We start from the raw sequence: 21093 nt of genomic DNA, 5'->3' as shown, positions 1-21093 counted from the left end.
AAGCTGGAAGAGATTTGTTAGCAGGCCTTCTCACTTTTTCCCCCTCTTTTGACAGGCTGAGCTTCACGCACTGATGTCAGCAGGCACAACTTAGAAGAAAGGTGTGTAAAAGCATGCAAGGTGTGCTACAGCAGTAGGCATCGAGCAGCCTCATGTGCAACATAGTGTATTTCGAGGTGTAAATTGGCTCAGCCTTCAGCTAATATAAGGCTGACATCAGCATAGTAACACAGAATGTAAAAAAAGCCTCTGCCACAGCATGAAGGAAGGAAAGAAAAAAATATGGATAAATATAAGAGAATAAAGCTCAATAAATATTTCATGCTGGGGAATACACAAGCACAGAGACCCTATAGCAGGGATCAAAACAGCCTCCCTCCCTATTTTGGTGCAAAATACTGCCAATAAGAACAAAAGGGCTTGGTGCCAATTTGCTCTCTCTTCTTGCTTTTTCGATGACCCTTGTGCCAATTTCTTCCCTCCCTATTTTGTTTTCAGTGCATTACAAGTGGAGTAGGTAGTGCTTTACAGAATCTCAACACCCAATGACAAAAAGGGATGGGGACAGCCTTGGCTGGGCCCTCACTCTCCAAGGGCCTCATGGATGCATGGCCTGCCTCTATTGCATATTGCATTAGGGGTGTGTCCAACTAACAGCATATGGCAGTTAAAGGGGTACTCCGGCACTCAGACATCTTATCCCCTATCCAAAGGATAGGGGATAAGATGCCTGATCGCGGGGGTCCCGCCGCTGGGGACCCCCGTGATCTTGCACGCTGCACCCCGTTAAAATCAGTCCCCGGAGCGTGTTCGCTCCAGGTCCGATTACTGTTGATCACGGGGCCAGAGCATTGTGACGTCATGGCTCCGCCCCCGTGTGATGTTATGCTCTGCCCCCTCAATGCAAGCCTATGGGAGGGGGCGTGACAGCGGCGGGACCCCAGCGATCAGTCATCTTATCCCCTATCCTTTGGATAGGGGATAAGATGTCTTAGCGCTGGAGTACCCCTTTAAGTGTGAGAGGAGCTATGATTGGATGAGGCTTGACACACACCCCTCTGCACTCCAGGCTGCAATTTCTGTGTTTGAACTTCAGTCCAAAGTATGTATATGAGATCGGGGAAAATGTGCTCTTAAGCTTTTTGAAGCACAAATAAAACATAGAAAACTTCATTTTTTTTAAACAAAGTAAAGTAGTGCAATAGCAAAAATTAGTTCTAATGAGAGTTACCCTTTAAAAATGCACATCCACTTCTGAAATCCATAGGCAGATCCTCTAGTTAGCATGAGTTATACTTAATCCAACATGTGTGAACATACCCTTGTGTTGTTATCCTGATGTCATTTGTGCAAAATATTGACTTTCATGACTTGCCCATTTATAAGACACCATTTAGTCACTTTTCCACCAAAAAGGGTGTGGCATCAGTAAAGGTGGACGTGCCTTACTATGCAACCCCCATGTGCCTAAAATACACTAGAATTTTAGTGCAAATTCTAACACAGCTAAAGGCAACTAATAGTTGGTTTAAACTTAGACAGTCTAAGATTGTGGCAAATTTATCAAGCCACCTCAGCCACTGTGATTAATGTAGCACATTCTAAAGGCACTTTTTCACAGACCGATTATCGGGTGAATTAGTGTTCTTAGAAACACGCATTCCTGATAGTCGTTCCATGTGAGAGGGACAGGGATCAGTCAAAAAACAAGTAAAATGCCCATTCATCAGCTCCTTGCATCTTTTGTGCGGCCAATATAGTCATCACTGTCAGCCGCATAACGCCAAGGGGATGTGCAGCCAGAAATGATGAATGGGAAGAGCCGCACAATAAATTGATGTTCCTTTACTGCAGCCAGTTGACCCGTAAAAGGGCCATTAGACTGTAAAAAAAAAAAAAAGAAGAAGATGCCTGGTACACCCAATATACGTTTATAAAAAAAATAATAGACTTAAGGAGTCATTCACACATGAATCCACTGAAATTCTGCTTCAAATGCGGAAAAATCTAGAAGCGGAATTTCAGCTGCGGTAAACCCACTGTGGATTAATTGAGTGGGAATGTATCCAAACCTATAAAGCTAATGGGTGTGCCTCATCTGTCATGGACCTTGTAAGGCTCTGTAACCACATGAAGGATCTGTATGGTAACTAAGAGACTCTATTTACTTATAATGGGGTCCATCAGGGCTCCATCCAGGTTCTGTCATTTTGACAGCAAGAACAGCACAGACCAGGCATTTCAGGAAATGTGCATTTGTGTAACAAGTAGGGGTGTAGCCTAAGTAGATGAACACCCTTTATCAAGGTGTGCAAAATTATAAGTCAGCTTATTTAAAAGGCAAAATGGGCCAAAAAAGAGATTTAACTGTCTTTGAAAATGTAAAAATGTAAAAAGTCTTTCAGAGGAATGCAGCACTAGTCGAATTGCTAAGATATTGGAACGTGAACACAGAACCATCAAACGTTTTGTTGCGAATAGTAAATAGGGATGAAAGACGCATGTTGAGAAAAGAGACACAAATTAACTGCAAGATTTGACAAGAATCAAACGTGAAGTTACCAGGAACCCATTATGCTCCAATGTTGTTATATTCCAGAACAACAAACTACCTTGAGTGGCCAGAAGTACAAAGTGTTCTGTATTCAGACACATGGCCAAGGTAAGGTAGGCTGAAACCTGACCACCACTGAACAAGACACATAGGTTGAACTGTTAATACCGGGCCAAGAAATATCTAAAGACAGATTTTTAAAGGTTTTATAGACTGATGAGATTAGAGTGACTCTTAATGGTCCAGATGAATGGGTGGAGGTGGGGTACTGGTATGGGCTGGTATTATTAAAAAAAAATGAGCTAGATGTACCTTTTAGGGATGAAAATGGGCCGTGTTGAATTCAGCAGATTTAGCCAACTTTTCTCTAATGGGTATGGGGCCCTTTATTCTTTACCATGTTAGACAACAATGACACACTTTTGATTTATTATCTTCACTCACAATATCATTATTTATTACTCTGTACGGACCAGGCACAGAAGGTACTGTAACTGGAGGCAGAAAAATGATTTACTTTACTGAACCCAATGAATTAATAGAGCCTGACAGCAGAAATGTGAGATGTGTGCCGGATCACTACAGTTACACAAGTAAACCACAATGCAAAACAATGAGATCACCATTTTCCAGGAAATCAATCAAGTTCTAGCTAAGAAGGCATACAGCCTCTAGAAAAAGACTGTCACCATTATCGGGAACTACGTCACTACATTGACAGATTTTCCTAGGGCCATGCTATAAAACCAGCAACACAGGTTTATCCGCTTTAGTCTCCGGCTGATACCATTTCCTGTTGTGTTACATTATTGTCTTTATCAACTTATCTAAAAGAAAATGTAAGTCCAATATCTTATTTTTCATAACGCACCAATAACGTGGACTAAAACAATAAAGACGCAGGTGGATGTCAGAGTGAAGAACCCATTGTTCCATATTTCCAGGAAGAAATCTCCACTTTACTTTGTTTCACCTCTTGAACTATTTGTTTTGTGTATTCCGGCTTTACTTGAGCAAATGTCTTGAGGGCAGCTCAGCAAGTCAGGGGCGCTTGGGAGATACTCAGACTCTACTATGTGCGTCAGACAAGGACATTCCACTTCATAAAAAGTATGGAACGTCTCACAAAGCCACAGGACAGAAAGAAGACTGGAAATTCTTTTCATTTTCAGTAGTCAGTGTCAGATCTAAAGTAACATTCGTGCAGCATTTTCACAGCAAGTTTATCATGAACAATAAAAAGTATTTTTTACAAGTAACTTTCTGCAATTATCGAACTTCAGTAAGATAAACAGCGTCTTTAGAGACATCTGTGTACACCCATGGCTGGGACATTACCCTGTATTGTTATATTATTGCCATACAGGATGTCATTATATTGTATACTACAATGTGACAAGGTCACAGGGATATACTGAGAATATATAGTCTGATATATTCACAACAGTCACAAAGTAGGGTATCTACATATACAGGTTAAAGGGAACAAACACCAGTAGTAAGGGCCCAGTATCAATATTGTTTTCGGAAACTAAGTAGCTAAATCTCCATTTAACAACTTTAATATATACTGCATAAGGGTAGGGTCACACGTGGCGTATATGCAGAGTATTTCCCGCTGTGCAAAATCTGCTGCGCTGTGTATTCTCCTATCAGCAGACTCACAGGGCTTCCCTGTGGTAGTGCTGTGTGCATAGTGAGATTTGGCGGCATACCCTCATGTCACAGTCACATGAGCATGCTGACCCCGCCTGCAAACCTCACAGCACACACAGGGCTGCAGTGGGTAGCCCTGTGTGTCTGCTCATAGGAAAATATGCAGCGTATTTCCTGCTGCACAGTGAATTTTGCGCAGCATGAAATAAGCTGTGTATACGGAATGTGTGATCCTTAAGGGCCTAGTCATATGTACAGTCACACGTGCAGATTTGATGCACAGAATTGATGCGCAGGATTTCAAGTCATTCAGTTTACATAGAAATCAGCAGCAGAAAATCTGGCTCATCAAATCTGCGCAGAATACTGTATGTGTGAATAGACCCTAAGGGTATATTCACATGTACAGTATCCTGTGTGAATTTAAGGTGAAGAATTTGAAGCTGCAGAGTTAAAACTGTGTTCATTAGTTTAGTTTACATTAAAATTTGCAGCGTAACATTTGCAGCTTATCAAATAGGTGCAGGATACTGTATGTGTAAATACACCCTAAGGGTAGGGTCACATGTAGTGCATTCACGGCATATTTCATGCTGCGGAAGCAATGTTGCCAGTCATTAAAGCGAGCTCCCTGCTGCGGCCTTGTAGCCCTGTGTGTCTGCTCGTAGATCTGCTAAGAGAAGACACAAAGGGCTACCTTCCCAGAGCAGTAAGTGGTGTCGGTGGATCCACAGCAAGAAATACAATGCGGATGTGCTACCTGTGACCCTCCCCTAAACCTACAAATATTTTCTATTAAATTATGGACTGCTTAAAGCCCTTGCGATCAGCTGTTATCAATGGGGAAGAACTTTCCTCCTGCAGTGGCCACTTCAGCAGAAAATACAGTATTAGGCTGGGTTCATACATACGGCAGGGGGGAGCTAAAACCTTGCGCTCCCGTATGCCTTCGTATGCGCTCCCGTGTGTCATTCATTTCAATGAGCCGGCCGGAGTGAAACGTTCGGTCGGCTCATTTTTGCGCCATATGCGCTTTTACGACCGGACCTCAAACCGTGGTTGACCACAGTTTTAGGTCCAGGGGAAAAGCGCATACGGCGCAAAAATGAGCCGACCGGACCGAACGTTTCACTCCGGCCGGCTCATTGAAATGAATGACACACGGGAGCGCATACGAAGGCATACGGGAGCGCGAGGTTTTAGCTCCCCCCTGCCGTATGCGCTCCCGTATGGGAGAAAACGTAGTGTGAACCCACACTTACAATGTGTCCGTTATGATAAAATGCATTTGGAAAGTTTTCAGACACCCCCCCCCCCAACCCCCCCATCATTCTGCACTCAATACCCCATGATGAGAATGTCAACAGAATTGTTGAATTTTGATTATGATTTTGATATGATTTTTCTCTGAAGAAATTGCTCACCAACGAAGTTGTCCTCTTTAAAGAGCTGCAGGGTGTGATTCACAATGTGCGTTTGTGTAGCCACTTTAACATTAATATTTTATTTTGATTGATGAAAAGATGGGAGTTCACCAGGAATATAAAAAGAAAACTCAACAAAACGCACAATGTGAATCCAGCCTTATTTAGTTTCCCAATTATTTGGTTTCAATTAAAGGGGTACTCCCGTGGAAAACTTTTTTTTTTTTTTTTTTTTTTAAATCAACTGGTGCCAGAAAGTTAAACAGATTTGTAAATTACTTCTATTAAAAAATCTTAATCCTTCCAGTACTTATTAGCTGCTGATTACTACAGAGTAATTTTCATTTTGGAACACAGAGCTCTCTGCTGACATCATGAGCACAGTGCTCTCTGCTGACATCTCTGTCCATTTTAAGAAATGTCCAGAGTAGGAGAAAATCCCCATAGCAAACATATGCTGCTCTGGACAGTTCCTAAAATGGACAGAGATGTCAGCAGAGAGCACTGTGCTCGTGATGTCAGCAGAGAGCTCTGTGTTCCAAAAAGAAAACCATTTCCTCTGTAGTATACAGACCCTAAAAAATACTGAAAGGATTAAGATTTTTTTAATAGAAGTAATTTACAAATCTGTTCAACTTTCTGGCACCAGTTGATTTATAAAAAAAAAAAAAAAAAAAAAAGTTTTCCACGGAGTACCCCTTTAGATTTGGGAGTTGCAGTTAGTTACTACAACTTAGCTAGTTAGTTACTACAACTCTCCTACTCTGGACATTTCTTAAAATGGACAGAGATGTCAGCTAACTACAACTCCCAGCATACCTTGATACAACCTGTGGCTCAGCAGCTGCCCTATACATAAACTATAACTCCCAGCATTTTGGACTATATAGTTGTATATAATATAGGTCAGTGCTTTCCAACCAGGGGTGCCTCCAGATGATGCAAAACTACAACTCCCAGCATGTTGGACTATATAGTAGTATATAGTCTAGGTCAGTGTTTCCCAACCAGGGGTGCCTCCAGCTGTTACAAAACTACAACTCCCAGCATGCCGTTGGCTGTCCGGGCATGCTGGAAGTTGTGGTTTTGCAACAGCTGGAGGTGCTCTGGTTGGGAAACATTGGTATAGTATGTGGTGCAACATTCCAGGAGTTGGAGGATTGGATGGATAAATACCGGCCATTGCCATATGAAAATTACCAGCAGCGTGGCCAAAATACCGGCTGTACGGGTAAAATACTGGCCAGGTGTCAACCCTAAATATGGCAGCACATACGGCTCAATTCTAGGAAGTGGTACAAATTCCAGGAACACACAGCACAGCCTTGTGCATTCATGTACAATTATTTCCCTCTGTGGTCTCCATATGCCTGTCTTTAGGAGCACACATCTAGCAGTATATACACTTACAGGTTTGAGAAGGTGACGTGCTTAGTTGAACCTTGTGTTACAAAAATGCCGGGAATGAAATGTCTACATCTAGTGTGTAGGTAAATACAATTGTTTCCAATAAAGTAAGATGGTGAGACATTGACTACAGCACAACTACAAAGAGCACGTCCAAAACATGTCTGCCCCCAAGATCACTATTACCGTATATGTAACAAATCTGAGCACCTGTAGAGACACTGCCATAACATCAGCACCTTTATAAGCGTAAGTAGGTTAGGTGTTTCCAGCACCAGACTAGTCAGTATTTCCCAATCCTTCTCACGTCTACTCTGACCCAGCAGCCATATTCTGTCCACTGGGCAATGTTTCAACTATGTGAGGAAATCCCTTACCTGCTCCAACCTGTTATAACCAATAGGGCAGCCTGGAATTCCATAAATATTATGTTCTCCTAGACATAAAACAAAACACACCCGGAAGAATTAAAGGGGCAGCCTTGTGCTCTTCTGCCATGATTCATCACTCGACATTACAAAAGATCATTCAGGAGGTTCTTCTATCAGAGAATCAGTCAGGCTCATCTAGTTACTATCTATAATATTAACCTTTTGCACATAGTCTAAAAAAGTGGCCATGGACATCAGATAAAGGTTATCCAAAACAGAACTGGCACATAAGCATAGTATGGATGCATTTATAAATCCATATTATGGTCACATGTCCTAGTCTGACCGCAGTTGGACCGGGACTTGCAGCTGCAATATGGACGCCAAAATGCATCTGTATTAGGTTTGTGTTAAAGCAGTCTTAGGCTGGGTTCACCTCACGTTTTTCCCTATACGGGAGCGCATACGGCAGGGGAGAGCTAAAAACTTGCACTCCCGTATCCTGCTCTATGTGGTCCTGTATGTAACTCATTTCAATGAGCCGACCGGAGAGAACCGGTCGGCTCATTTTTCCCGGTATGCGGTTTTCTACCGTACCTAAAACCGTAGTCAACCACGGTTTTAGGTCCGGTAGAAAACAGAATGCGGGGAAAAATGAGCCAACCGGTTCACTCAGGTCGGCTCATTGAAATGAGTTACATACAGGACCACATAGAGCAGGATACGGGAGTGCAAGTTTTTAGCTCTCCCCTGCCGTATGCGCTCCCGTATAGGGAAAAACGTGATGTGAACCCAGCCTTATGCTTAGTTCCCACAATGTTTTTTCAGCTATCTCTTGAGCCTAAAAGAAGGCCAAAAAAACGACTTTGCCATTTGGTCTGTTTAGTCGGTCACTTTTTGATTTAGTCCATACATGGGTAATTTTTTCAGCCTTACTTGAGTATTTTTTTGCTATGTCAAATAGCCATTTTACGACAAAAATAATGGCCCCAAATACTGTGTGTTAATATATATTTTTCAGTAATCATAAACCATTATTTGGTCATTTTATTTTGTGCAGAAACCTGATAACGCAAATGGGAAAAGCCAAAGCGCTCGGCACAGCTCCCGCAGACCCGCAAGGAAAGTGAGACCCCAGAACACTTCATCCGTATGCACTCTAGTGGGGTGCTTAATCCAGAGTTAAGTAAGTATGCAATGTACAAAAAGAATGAAGATGGCACTCACCACAGTTGAGGTAACGGCTGTGTTTTAATCTATAACCGGCAGACTACAGCATGGGGACAGGGGGACGCCAAGAGCGTGATAACTATTTTGTGCACCAGGTGCCCTTCTTCAGACCACGCTCTTGGCGTCCCCCTCTCCCCATGCTGTAGTCTGCCGGTTACCTCAACTGTGGTGAGAAACCTGATAACAATCATTTGACATTTGGATCTCTTCATTTTCCTATTAGTTGATCATAACCTGAAGTTTTAGGTGTTTTTTTTTTTTGTTTTGTTTTGTTTTTGGTTCCTTTTGAATTTTATTTATTCTGTGCTTGTTTTTAAGGCAAACCTGTTCATATGCAATAGGAAAAAATCTTCTGCATGAATAAGTCACATTTCATTTATTTCAGGTGGAAATGATGAGGATTAGCTCCATTGAATGACAATGGTGTAATCTTTATGTTTATGATGCACTCCCACAGCACATTAACTGCAAAAATCCCAAACCGAGCCAAAGCAGATTTTATTCTGTCCTATGGACATGACCTAAGAGTCTATCTCCCAAAGGTATATGGTCATTTGAAAGGTCTTGCAACCTGACAGCCAATTCTAATCCTGATGTGTAATCTGTTAAAAGTCATCTTTGGCCACCCTACTGAAACCCCTGCAGGTAAACCATATAGTAAGGGTGCTACCTGTTACATGAAGTAGAAAGGAACATACTGCACAAGTAAAACTGACAAATAAGGGAATCTATGTTCCTTTCCAAAGTATGGCTTACGTCGCAGGGCGTCTCGCTGTTGTTTCATTATGATTAGTAAACGGAAGGATGGATGGAAAACAAATAATCTGCTTTCAATCACATTTTCTCTTTCTATTAGCCATATATGAAACCTTTGCTTATGAAATGAAAGTATTTTCTTATATGTGCAGGAAGAACTAGCTGATAAACATGGGGGTCTAATAACATAAAAAAGCTAGTATCCCAGAAACCCCTAGTGTTGATGTTGTAAGCAAACACTTGACATGACATTTGTAAGCCTACAAAAATCTGTAATTTTCTATACTATTGCAAAGACAGGGTGATTATAAACCACTACATTGTATTCAGTCATGGCCATAAATGTTGGCACACCTGAAATTTTTCATGAAAATGAAGTATTTCTTACAGAAAGGGATTGCAGTAACACATGTTTTGCTATCAACATGTTTATTCCCTTTGTGTGTATTGGAACTAAACCAAAAAAAGGAGGAAAAAAAAAGCAAATTGGACATAATGTGACACCAAACTGGTCTGGACAAAATTATTGGCACTCTTAACTTAATATTTGGTTGCACATCCTTTGGAAAAAATAACTGAAATCAGTCGCTTCCTATAACCATCAATAAGCTTCTTACACCTCTCAGCCGGAATGTTGGACCACTCTTCTGCAAACTCCTCCCGGTCTCTCTTATTGGAAGGGTGCCTTTTTCCAACAGCAATTTTTAGATCTCTCAACATGTGTTCAATGGGATTTAGATCTGGACTCATTGCTGGCCACTTCAGAAGTTTCCAGCACTTTGCTGCCATCCATTTCTGGGTGCTTTTTGTCGTATGTTTGGGGTCATTGTCCTGCTGGAAGACCCAAGATCTCGGACGCAAATCCAGCTTTCTGACACTGGGCTGTACAGTGCGAACCAAAATCCATTGGTAATACTCAGAATTCATGATGCCTTGCACACATTCACGGCACCCAGTGCCAGAGGAAGCAAAACAACCCCAAAACATTATTGAACCTCCATCATATTTTACTGTAGGTACTGTGTTCTTTTCTTTGTAGGCCTCATTCCGTTTTCGGTAAAAAGTAGAATGATGTGCTTTACCAAAAAGCTCTATCTTGGTCTCATCTGTCCACACGACATTTTCCCAGAAGGATTTTGTAGTCTTGCTTTTATATGTCTCTGTGTCAGTAGTGGGGCCCTCCTGGGTCTCCTGCCATAGCGTTTCATTTCATTTAAATGTCAACGGATAGTAAGCGCTGACACTGATGCTCCCTGAGCCTGCAGAACAGCTTGAATATCTTTGGAACTTGTTTGGGGCTGCTTATCCACCATCCGGATTATCCTGAGTTAACACCTTTCATCAATTTTTCTCTTCCGTCCCCACCCAGGGAGATTAGCTATAGTGCCATGGGTTGCAAACTTCTTGATAATGTTGCACACTGTGGACAAAGGCAAATCTTGATCTCTGGAGATGGACTTGTAACCTTGAGATTGTTGATATTTTTCCACAATTTTGGTTCTCAAGTCCTCAGACAGTTCTTTTCTCCTCTTTCTGTTGTCCATGCTTAGTGTGGCACACACAGACAAACAATGCAAAGACTAAGTGAACTTCTCTCCTTTTTATCTGCTTTCAGATGTGATTTTTTTATTGCCCAAAAGGAGCATCACATGCTTGAAACAATCTTATTTTTCCACAATTTTGAAAGGGTGCCAATAATTTTGTCCAGCCCATTTTTGGAGTTTGGTGCGACATTATGTCCAATTTGCTTTTTTTCCTCCCTTTTTTGGTTTAGTTCCAATACACACAAAGGGAATAAACATGTGTATAGCAAAACATGTGTTTCCTTTTCTGTGAGAAATACTTGATTTTCTTTAAAATATACGGCCATGATTGTATATGTATACTGAGGCACCTGAGGGTGATCCTGGAGATTAGCCAATAATAATATAATGATATGCTGTAAAAGAAAAAAATATTAATATAAAAATTCAATAAATAACAATGTTATTTGTTGTTTTTCATAAGTAAAATAATAATAATCACCATAGCACCCAAATATTTCTCATAATAGCCTGTGTATACACAGCTACATTATTCCAGAATCCTATTAGCTAAAATGAAGTAACAGTATAAAGCAGCCATTTAGAAACACAACTTTTCAAAGGCAAAGACAGAGGTATAAAGTGAACTTACTGTGAGAAGAAAAGTACATCAAATTATTATAGAAATATGTTATCTTCAAAACTTTACTACAATGCGATTTATCTTTTGCCATGATAGGTATAATGGAAAACAAATGTGCATTTGTATGACATAAGGGTGATTTGTATACCGATGGCATTTATCAATATATATTGTAGCATATTTTACAAAGAATCACAAAAAAGGCTTAAACAGCAGGATTGCAAAACTACTGTTTACACAGGTTGCGGCATTGTAAAAATACACCTGACTGGCCCTATACTAAATATCATTGTTATGGGCCGCTGACGGTTTAGGAACACTTATACAAATAATTGCCCCATGTTACTGTGCCCTCAGGCCTGCATTGTCGTTGACATCTGTCGGATGTATTACTTAATTAAAATAAGATATTATTTATACGCATGCAGCATGCAAGCACGTAAGTCCTAGTAATATTTTCAGCAAGGAAACCTGTTTTAGTGCTTTCTCCTTCTTGTCATACACACATAATCTCCCTACACACATTCCAGATCAGACAGAAATTCTGATTCATACCTTATTATTACTATAGTTTTGGAAAAATAACAACCTGCAGATTATGTGGGAGGTTCCTTGAAAAGCTTGCTGGCATTCCATGAAAAAACCCAGTCTATGCATAAACTGTACAGTATGTGCACACTGCCCAGGAATGTGCATGGAGACGACTGTAAGTGTATACAGGCATGGCCGTAAATGGTGGCACCCCTGAAATTTTTCTAGAAAATTACATTTTTCTCACAGAAAAGGATTGCAGTTACATGTTTTGCTATACACATGTTTATTCCCTTTGTGTGTATTGGAAATAAAGCAAAAAAGGGAGGAAAAAAAAGCAAATTGGACATAATGTCACACCAAACTCCAAAAATGGTCTGGACAAAATGATTGGCACCCTTTTCAAAATTGTGGAAAAATAAGATTGTTTCAAGCATTTGATGCTCCTTTAACCCCTTAATGACGCAGGACGTAAATGTACGTCCTGGTGCGGTGGTACTTAATGCACCAGGACGTACATTTACGTTCGACACATGACCGCAAGCAGCGAGCGATGCTCAGGTCATGCGCGGCAGGTCCCGGCTGCTGATAGTAGCCAGGGACCCGCCGGTAATGGCCAACATTCACGATGCAGATCACGGCATCTGCAGCGCTGCGGTCAATAAAATGGATGATCGGATCGCCCGCAGCACTGCCGCAGAGATCCGACCATCCAGAAAGGCAGACGGGGGTCTGCCTTCCACGGGTCTTCTGCTCTGGTCTGAGATCGAGCAGACCTGAGCAGAAGATGACCGATAACACTGATCTGTTCTATACCCTATACATAGCACTGAACAGTATTAGCAATCAAATGATTGCTATAAATAGTCCCCTATGGGGACTATTAAAGTGTAAAATTAAAAGTCAAAAAGTTTTAAAAAAAGTTAAAAAAAATTGGAAAAATCCCCTCCCCCAATAAAAATTTTAATTGTCGCATTTTTCCCATTTCACCCCCAAAAAGTGTAAAAAAAATGTTATATACATATTTGGTATTGACGCGTGCATAAATATCCGAACTATTAAAATATAATGTTAATGATACCGTACATTGAATGGCGTGAACGTAAAAAGAAAAATTTATTTTAAAAAAGTATAAAAAGTTTTATATATGCATATATTGTATCAATAAATAGTGCAGATCGCGGTGCAAAAGATGAGTCCTCATACTGCCGCTTATACGGAAAAATTTAAAAGTTATAAGAGGGATTTTAAACGTACTAATTTGTTAAAAAAAAGTTTGCAATTCCTTTTAAGCGCAACAGTAATAGAAAAGTATGTAATCATGAGTATCATTTTAATCGTTTTGACCTAAAGAATAAAGAACACGTAATTTTTACTGTGAATTGTATGGCGCAAAAATGAAACCTTTCAAAATTTGAAAAATTTCCGTCGACATTTAAATGAAATGAAACGCTATGGCAGGAGACCCAGGAGGACCCCACTGCTGACACAGAGACATAAAGCAAGACTACATTTTGCCAAAATGAACTTGAATAAGCCAAAATCCTTCTGGGAAAATGTCTTGTGGACAGATGAGACCAAGATAGAACGTTTTGGAAAAGCACATCATTCTACTGTTTACCATATACGGAATGAGGCCTACAAAGAAAAGAACACTGTACCTACACTGAAATATGGTGGAGGTTCAATGATGTTTTGGGTTGTTTTGCTGCCTCTGGCACTGGGTGCCTTGAATGTGTGCAAGGCATCATGAAATCTGAGGATTACGAACAGATTTTGGGTCGCATTGTACAGCCCAGTGTCAGAAAGCTGGATTTGCGTCCGACATCTTGGGTCTTCCAGCAGGACAATGACCCCAAACATACGTTCAAAAAGCACCCAGAAATGGATGGCAACAAAGCGCTTGAGAGTTCTGAAGCGGCCAGCAATGAGTCCAGATCTAAATCCCATTGAACACCTGTGGAGAGATCTTAAAATTGCTGTTGGGAAAAGGCGCCCTTCCAATAAGAGAGACCTGGAGCAGTTTGCAAAGAAAGAGTGTTCCAACATTCCGGCTGAGAGGTGTAAGAAGCTTATTGATAGTTATAGGAAGCGACTGATTTCATTTAGTTTTTCCAAAGGGTGTGCAACCAAAAAATAAAGTTAAGGGTGCCAATAATTTTGTCCAGCCCATGTTTAGAGTTTGGTGTGACATTATGTCCATTTTGCTTTTTTTCCTCCTTTTTTTGGTTTAGTTCCAATACACACAAAGGGGATAAACATGTGTATAGCAAAACATGTGTTACTGGAATCCTTTTCTGTGAGAAATACTTCATTTTCTTTAAAAATTTCAGGGGTGCCAACAATTACGGCCATGACTGTATATCCTTACTTGTATCTCACTGTGATAAATTGAGCTGTCGTAGTCCATATGCAAATAAATCACGTATGGTTGGAAATGAAAATTAACGTATAGAACTAGGAATGACTAAATACAACTTGTTATCATATTTCTGCTTTCCAAAGATTACATTCATCACTAAGCAGTGACCTGAAGGTAATTATAGTTCAACCTTATCGTAAACGCTTGGTGATATCACCATAGGGTTGGTTATCGTGAAGGTGGAGTGATTCTCTGCTGAAAACTATAAAGATAGTATAGGAAACATAAATAGATAACATATGAGGTCATGGCTACGTGGTAACTTCAAATTCAGACAGGTCAAAAAGTCATAATCATATGATGCAAAATATGATCCACAAAAGTAGTGAATGGAAAAAAGACACAACATTTTGGATTCCCGTCTACTGGAATGAGACTTGTAGGTACGGTCAGCTCAGATGCTAACAAATGCAACCTACCCCCGAGACTGTACGACACGTACACTGTACGACACGTCAGATGTCACATGTTCACTGTCACCGTTGGCTGTCCGGGCATGCTGAGAGTTGAAGTTTTGCAACACCTGGAGAGCCACAGTTTGAGACCACTGGTCTAAACTAAGCTGGGGACGTCACCTCTAAGAAACCCAACCACATGTATACATCAGATTTTAATTCCCAAAAATATTTTTGTACACGTACCTCTATTCTAACCCTCACAAGGACTTCTCAGTTCATATTCCAACACATTACCCTTATGTCACATCCTATTAACCTTTAACTGATCGACATATGGCTTAAAAGGGGTACTCTGGTGGAAAAAAAAAAATGTTTTGTTTTAAATCAACTGGTGCCAGAAAGTTTAACAGATTTGTAAATTACTTCTATTAAAAGTTCTTAATCCTTCCTGTACTTATTAGCAGCTGCATACTACAGAGGAAATTCTTTTCTTTTGGCATTTCTTTTCTGTCACGACCACAGTGCTCTCTGCTGACACCTCTGTCCATGTCAGGAACTGTCCAGAGCAGCATGTTTGCTATGGGGATTTTCTCCTGCTCTGGACAGTTCCTGACATGGACAGAGGTGTCAGCAGAGAGCACTGTGGTCGTGACAGAAAAGAAATCCCAGAAGAAGAGAATTTCCTCTGTAGTATACAGCCGCTAATATGTACTGGAAGGATTAAGATTTTTTAATAGAAGTAATTCTTTACAAATCTGTTTAACTTTCTGGCATCAGTTGATTTAAAAAAAAAAGTTTTCAACCGGAGTACCCCTTTAAAGATATATAAAATCAGGTCAACGTGGTGCTGGCTGGGCGAGTGCTTCGGATGCTGGCTGGCTTCTAACATACTTGCAGCAGGCAGAGCGGTGCCTCCATCAAGAGGGAGCTCTAGACGGCTGCCTATAAGCAAAATACCTGACCAACCTGACGAAGAGGGGTGCCCCCTCGAAACGTGTTGTTCTGCATCTGCAAATCAAAACCTTAATCTCCACATTGTCTCTGTGGTACCTCGGGCGTGCGCCAACCCAGCCATCAAGTCGGAATGCTACCGGACATCTGGATAACCCCGCCGGGCAACCCAGACTCCACATCTGCACATCGCTCCCAGACCGCTGCCTCCCGATACACCCATTCATAGAGTGCAACAGTGTTGTGCCTGCTCGCACAACAGAAAAAGGTGAGCATACTTTGTAATTTACCTAAAATCACCCAGATCCCGATATACTTCACCATTGGAGCGCCATCTCTTCTTTTTTTCCCCTACCTGCTCTCTCTATTAGCAAAATAGGCAGCTGCCTATAGCTCCCTCTTGATGGGGGCACCGCTCTGCCTGCTGCAAGAAAGTTAGAAGCCAGCCAGCATCCAAAGCACTCACCCAGCCAGCACCACATCGCAGAGAGGGGGATGTTACAGGGGGGGGTGTTTCTGTGTGTCACCCCAGTAGTAAGGTGATTACATGAGGAGGAGGTTTGTTACAGAGTGTCACTTTAATAGGAAGGTGGGACATGTCAGAGGCGGAGCCAATGGCCGGGGTTAAGGGGTGGAAAAATTAGCTTTTGCCTAAGGTGGACAATATTCAATATACGTTGTTGTGGCTAGTAATGTAATACAATCCACAACACATAAAAGAAATAACAACAATCTACAAACATTCTCAAATTTCCAGAAGGACTCTGGCTATTTATTTACTCCTCTAATGTAGGGCATAGAAAGGGTGGGAAAAACAGGAAAGGATCTGGGATTTTCCACAGAAAGATTCCCCCATGCAACGAGGATAGTACTTTTCTCTTGACATAGGAGATCCCATGGGACATTGCACATTGGATTCATGCAGATTCCCAGGCTTCCACCAGATATGACGGCACGCCTGCCTATCTCCAAAGGATCACTGCTATTACTATGCATCCCGAAAATATCCAGACAGAAAGTGAGCTTAATGCTCTTCCTGCAGGGCAATGTTTTGCAAATGCAGAAGAGAAGGAAGAAAAGAGAGGGAGAACATCTGGTTTGATGGCAGGCAGAGCCCCTTGTTAACCCCCTTCCTGTGACTATTACACGTCATGGAACATTCCCGGAACGGGCCAATGTTCCACCCACTCCTGAGAACACACAGGCATTAGAAGACACAGACGAGCACAGACACAGACGGCGCAGATCTGTGACTGTGAACGGATGAAAACATGCATGTATTATTTCAATTATCTGGACACAACACTGCAGTATTCTCTTACCAGGAATGATGAAGTCAGTAACCAGCTGCCAGAAGGGGAAAACTAAGACGCATCAAGGCTTATATAGCACATTACTCCCTTCTATTTTCCCTCCATTTGCACTGCAGTTGAATGCAATCTATTGGTGCCTGTTATCAGCCATTTCAGGCAGTATATATGGAATTATAGGCAGAATAATGCCTGTCCCACCATCATCCCCAGGTCTGAGCCATTCCAGAGACTCTGACATCTAAATTAGACCTAGCTCTCCTTTAAGAGGTGATAATGTTTCTAGATAAAGAGATAGACAGACAGACAGGGGGACATGAATATTTCAGCAGCCTGCAGTACATAGACACCAAAAACAAACTAGTAATAGAGTGTAGTGCAGTGGTCTTCAACCTGCGGACCTCCAGATGTTGCAAAACTACAACTCCCAGCATGCCCGGACAGCCGTTGGCTGTCCGGGCATGCTGGAAGTTGTAGTTTTGCAACATCTGGAGGTCCGCAGGTTGAAGACCACTGTATGTAGTGCATGATCATGTGGAGAAAAAGCAGCACAAACACCAAGGGTGGTAAAACAACCATTCATGACAAACCTATATTGTCATTTGTCATACATGGTTATGTGTATACGGATGCATTCCAATCCCAATAATAATATTGATAAACAATTGCACCTTGTACGTGGCTTATAATGTCAACGTGACACAAATTGTGTGGAAGCATATTGTGAGATGTTGCCGTTTAGCTAAGTACACACATCTAGGTATATAGTACACACAGTCACACCATGGCAAAGCTGGGCATGTAAGGTGGGCTACCACACAAGATGTTCTGGGTAGACCGGAGACTACAAAGTGCCCTTTTCCTTCCTGTAGCCAAAGAGGAGTAGAAACCCTTAAATAGACTGAGCCCAGGCAGTTGCTGATCTTTGCCCCCATCTCGCTCCCTGACTGCTGTCATTAGGAGCCATACAAATTCCTGTGGATATTACGCAAACCTCTTTCTAATCTGCATACATTCCCAGCCTGGGTATTCCCCACATTTCCCAACTACACATGACCCACCTCCTCTATAAGCACAGGACACTCATCCAGGGGCTGGGGTGGGGGGCTTCTATGTCCATCACCATTCATTACACCCGGATTGTCAACTGACTGCAATGCCCAGTGGGGGAGGCGCTGAGGATCTTATTCTAGGCCACTATTACTCATACAACACATAATAGCACTAAGGTTCGGATTCTGACAGCTCCACATAAACCCCCAATAAGAATGCAGACCACCATTAATACCAACACATCAGGCGGATGTATATCTGGGTCACCCTCACCAGTACGTGTCCTCATGGTGCCAGGCATGATTGTAGAATTCACCAGAACACGACTTGACATTTCCATCACATATCCCCAAAGCCATAGCAATAGATGACAATGACCAGGATGACCTGTGCCTTTTCCTACCTGCCGTCTCCGATGCCATCTGTACATTGGCAGTGGGAAAACAATGACAGGGGGCTTTCCTCCAATCCCAAGTGTCTATGAGGGGGATCACCCAGCGCATAGAAGAGGGAAGAATAAGAATGTACTGGAGATAACATAGTACAATTCTAAGCATTGCCAAGGCAACAAGCTGCAGAGACACCTAGTGCCCAGCTCCATGGCACACGTTATGACTCCATCAGTGTAGATGACAACAACGTCAGCACAGCTGGAGTGATGACATGCACCTGGCACAGCTACTATCATGTATGCGTGCCATCCGGGCAGAGCAGTGACCCTGCTGGGTGCCGGATACTCCTTGGCACCGGATAGTAGGTGTAACACAGGGCTCTTTACATGCAAGTGGAGGAGGCTGCAGTGACTCACCGGATCTGAGGCTCTCACCCTCCACAGCCACCATCAGTCCACACAGAATAATGCCAGTGTTGATGGGCACCAATAATCCTGGTCACATCCTGCTGCTGCCTCTTCCAGGAGAAACATGTGTAACAAGTAGTTGTTGATTTCCCCTCCTCCTCCTCCTCCTCCTCCTCACCACTGACAGCCGGGGAGAGGCTGAGGAGCTCCTATGGAAGGGCAGCTGACAGGGGCTCCTCTCCTTCCTGGGCACGCCGGGCTGTCAGTGTGCTCTATGTGTATGCATGATATGTGTGTGTGCTGATCAGGGGCAGGCAGACGGAGAGGGTAAGGGAGAGTTCACAGGAGGAGGGGGCAAGGGGGGCGGCTGCCGCTGCTCACACAGGGGGCTGGTGTTTTCAAGGGGATCCCTGATGCAGGAGACAATTGGACGGTAGAGGTAACACTCACTGCTGGGGGGGCACACTCACAGGAAGGGGGGCTTCATGCAATGCAAATCCTACAGGCTAAATAATCCACAGCAACATATAGATATACAAGTGGGTGCTCCCAGTGCAAATAAAACATCACCCAGGTAGAGAAACTCTGCAGGTAGATCCCGTCAGCTGGCACATACAAGGGCAGAGGAAATGGCAGTACCTTTTACAGATAGGAAGGGGCAGGTGCAGGAAGCAGAGCCGTGAATGAGATCATGTTGTCTCTCCTGGTGTCCTTGTGATGGCAGCAGATAGTCCCCTGGAGTGCTTGCCCTCGGTGTGTCAGTGCTGCTCTCTGCATTGGTGATCTTCTTGTGAGGAGGACTGCTGCTGCCTCAGGTGGCGAGCTCTGCAGGAAAATGGAGCTCGCTAGCAATGGACAAGTCTATCAATGGGCTATTGAGGGGGAGAAGTGGTGCCCGGCTGGTGAGGGCACTAGCGCTGCCTGCAGATGAGGGAGCCTCCTGTGCTCTGCAGGTTATTCCTGGCACCGCTTCCCAGAACACAACTTACAAGGAGGAAGAGAGAGGAGAGAGCTCAGCCAGTGACGTCATCGGATCCCCCAGCGCGTCCCAAGGAGAGGAGGAACCAGGCACTGAGCAACACTGACTGTGTGAACGGAGTACTACGCCGGTGCCTGCCCATCTGCACGGGGCACACTGCTCAAGCAAGGGGGAAAAGGGCATCCCACAGTGTGATTCCAAGGGTGACGTGACTGGCCACTAAGCCCACACTGCAGGCACATCTATAGGGGTTTCCTGCATCAAAGGATTCTGGGCAGACTGTCAGGGTTAAAGGGGTATTCCAGGCAAAAACTTTTTTTTATATATCAACTGGCTCCGGAAAGTTAAACAGATTTGTAAATTACTTCTATTAAAAAATCTTAATCCTTCCAATAGTTATTAGCTTCTGAAGTTTTCTGTCTAACTGCTCAATGATGATGTCACGTCACGGGAGCTGTGCATGATGGGAGAATATCCCCATAAGAACTGCACAGCTCCCGGGACGTGAGTCATCAGAGAGCAGTTAGACAGAAAACAACAACTCAACTTCAGAAGCTAATAACTATAGGAAGGATTAAGATTTTTAATAGAAGTAATTTACAAATCTGTTTAACTTTCCGGAGCCAGTTGATATATAAAAAAAAGTTTTTGCCTGGAATACCCCTTTAAATGGCTTTAGGCCAGTGGTCTTCAAATGATGGACCTTCAGATGTTGCAAAACTACAACTCCCAGCATGCCCGGACAGCCGTTGGCTGTCCGGGCATGCTGGGAGTTGTAGTTTTGCAACAGTTCACAGTTTGGAGACCACAGCTATGGACCATGCAAACACCCAGGAAGGCATCTACCACCTCCGCTGAGTCCAGGCAAGAATATTGCTAAATAAGTGGGCACATGGTTTCTAAGCATTAGGGTACGGTCCCACGTAGAGTATTTTTCTGCGTATTTTCTGCAGCTGATTTTGCTACCCATTGATCTTAAATCTTAAAGGGGTAGTCCAGTGCTGAAAAACATATCCCCTATCCTAAGGATAGGGGATAAGTTTCAGATCGCAGGGGGTCCGACTGCTGGGGCCCCCCGTGATCTCC

The 21093-nt window shown here is 42.7% G+C and overlaps 1 protein-coding gene across 7 annotated transcripts in view; it reads right to left on the bottom strand.

Moving 5' to 3' along the window:
- Positions 1-20124, bottom strand: part of HIVEP2 (HIVEP zinc finger 2) — a 217394-nt gene extending 197270 nt beyond the window's left edge. For 3 of the 7 annotated variants that reach the window (XM_056566751.1, XM_056566742.1, XM_056566748.1), the window contains exon 1: positions 19668-20124. The gene's annotated coding sequence lies outside the window, so the exon portion shown is untranslated. Of the gene's footprint in view, positions 1-18632; positions 18846-19037; positions 19426-19667 lie in introns of those variants that run through there. The other 4 variants (XM_056566743.1, XM_056566749.1, XM_056566745.1 and 1 more) reach the window with 2 other exon arrangements.
- Positions 20125-21093: the final 969 nt, after the last annotated feature.

Source organism: Hyla sarda, chromosome 3 (genome assembly GCF_029499605.1).
Source record: "Hyla sarda isolate aHylSar1 chromosome 3, aHylSar1.hap1, whole genome shotgun sequence".
NCBI classification, from domain to species: Eukaryota; Metazoa; Chordata; class Amphibia; order Anura; family Hylidae; genus Hyla; species Hyla sarda.
Note: the sequence above shows the minus strand (reverse complement) of the source record. Positions and strands in the feature narration are given on the sequence as shown.